The sequence below is a fragment of the Grampus griseus genome (assembly GCF_964374135.1).
Source record: "Grampus griseus genome assembly, chromosome: 4".
Classification (NCBI taxonomy): domain Eukaryota; kingdom Metazoa; phylum Chordata; class Mammalia; order Artiodactyla; family Delphinidae; genus Grampus; species Grampus griseus.
The window spans coordinates 19,784,247-19,787,098 of NC_138997.1; positions in this window are offsets into that span (position 1 = coordinate 19,784,247).

Sequence of the window (2,852 nt, forward strand, 5' to 3'; positions counted from 1 at the left end):
AAATTAAGAGGGCTCTTAAAATTTTTTAAATACATAATTTCATTCAGAAAGTGTACAACTTGGGAAGAGATTATCGACAACGGAATGTTAAAACAACATATTCCATGTAAAAAAGCAACTATCAGGAACACTGTGTACCAGAGTTATTCATTAAAAAATTCTTTAAAATGAGGCAAAGGAACTAGTAGTTTAACAGAGTATCAGGAAAGAATGCAAAATATTGGTTAATTACTGGGGACCTGAAAAAAAAACACTCGGCTAACTGCAATCTTCCTAGTCTTCCTAGAACTTTTTGACCTTTCAACACAAGTTCTTCCATAACTTTTATTTTGAAGGGGGAGGGGCTGTCATGTCTTAAATTTCTGGTCCAAATACCCTTACTGTTTTATTTCTCTGTTATATTGGGAGAGTAGAAAGTTTTAATAGCTACCTTAGGGTATGTTCAGTATCTTCTAAATTCAATGAAGACTGCTAACACCCTTCACATGACATCTTACGTTTTCAAACCACCTCCCACAGCCCCCCAAAAGTTGCTTAGGCCACAGAATGAGACCAGGGCTCAAATCCTTGTTCAGCTAGGTTATCTAGCCAACACTTAGCAGGAAAACTCTTGCACCTGGTTACTCATTTTAACTACTACTTGGCTACTGGGTGAATTATGCATACCCAGAATAAAGTTAGGTCTTAGTTATAAATTTGAATGTCACTGGGTTAGACTGTTACTCAAATTAGTTCACTGTAGGATGTTAATAAATCTTATTAAGTAAACATGTAAATCAACCCACAGTATTAAAAGTACTATGAATTTGTCATTGTTAGAAATGTAATACTTGGGCATACAATGTAACAAGTTCTCTTACAGCCATGAAACATCAAGAGTAAAATGAGTAAAATCATCATAGGGTCGGAAGTATCACTGCCATAGTCTACTACAAGGGAGAACTAGGAACAGCCTTCACCTGGATGGTTTTTCAAAACAGGCCACTGGGTACCATTCCATAGTTTCTCAATCAGTGGCCTGGAGTGGGGTCTGGTAACTTTCGTTTTAGAGAACTTCCCAAATGATACTGATTATTGCTGGTCTTGGGGTCACGTTTTGAGAATCACTGTCCTAAATTCTTTACAGACCATTGTTTTTGTTATAACTGTAAGAAATTCAAAAATAGAACTCACACACAGTATTAAGTTAAAGTGTGGATTTCATGTTAGCTGGAATTACCGAGTTAAGACCAGAGTGTCTTTAAACACAGACTTTAATGGTAACAATCCTTTAAGCTCTATTAACCTTAGCTATTACAAGTGTTATGCAGATGTCACTATTAGACAATATTTAGTGACTTGCACTGGGTTCCTCATAAAATAGAGACAAATTCACTTAAAACTGTAATCAACAATCATTTAACAGTTTTGTTATGCCAACACAAAACATGGCTAATTTGAGTCACTTCCAAAATCACTAACACAGCATGATCAGTATCTGAAGTATGTCAACTAAGCCATTTAAAAAAAAAAAAAAAAGTGAGTGTTTCACTACCCCTGAGACCACCAGTTAACTGTGGTTCATACTTTAAAAAATTGTGAGTACACCCACACAAGAAAGCAGAGTAGTAAGTTATTTTTTTCTTTTAAATCTGATTATCACATTGCAAACCTGCCCAGGAACAAAAATGAGTCACTTAAAATATAATTTATCATTAACAGCTCAACTGGACTATAATCCCCATAGGTTAAGAGAAACTTAAGTATTTAAAATCTGAGTTATGCATTAAAAGACATAGGAAACAGGAAGAACCAAAATCAATTTTTAATCTAACGATCACTTCAGTCCTATACATGGCACTAGTAATATATATGGGGGGGGAAGGACAAATTCTTGGATTCTTTTGAAGGTTTCATTGCAGATGATCTCAAGTCCAGTGTTCATACATTCAAAAATGTTGGTTTTCCAGGTACTTTACTGTTCTCTTAAACCTGGAGAAGCCTTTATGGCTTATTCCCTTAGAAGTGACATATGAAATATAGAAAGCATCAAGTCAAAGATACAGAGAACTGGACACATCTACTAATCATTATGACAATAGTTTAAGGAAGTCATCTCTATAAACACTTAAGGGCTGTCTATGGCTAAAAAGGTCAATTTGAAAGCCAATTAGGAATCCATAAGCTCTGACAAGTATGTTTTATTCGTGGTTGGCTTTTAAGAAATGATATGCCTACTATAAAAGCTGTTATTTTGAGGGAATCTCAGTATTTATTCTAAAAATAGAGCCAAAAAAAGTTTCTTACCTTGTGGAGAGGTATGTTACTAATTTCTCATTTGTACTTTGAATCCAACAGTTTTAACAGTATGACATCTACCCTTGAGTTGTTTTTAAAGCAAAAGATAAAACGAAAAATTCACTCATTGGAAAATTGTATAACTGGATTGATATTTCTCAATGAAATGCTTATTACAGAATTAACAAAGCCAAAACATCTTCGGAAGGCATGCATTTCACTTTCAGTTTAGAGAAGAACCTTAAGTCAATAAATCATGTCCAAACTACATATTAAAATGTTTATAAAAATCAAGCTTTAACATTTATTTTATATCTAACTTTCCACATCTGTGCGCAGACAAGGAATAAGATTGCACATAAGTGTAAGCAGTGCAAAAATGTGGAAGTGGAAAAGTCACAGATGTGCTAGAAATTGAATTCAGGACTGTAAGAAAGCAATGGACAAATCAAAATAACTAGGAAAAAGTAATAAAACTATAGGGTCAGAATTAGGAAGGGTGAAGAATGATAATGCCCTTGTTACTACAGAAGTTAAATAAGTGGCACAGATAGCACTTGTCAAACAAAAAATAA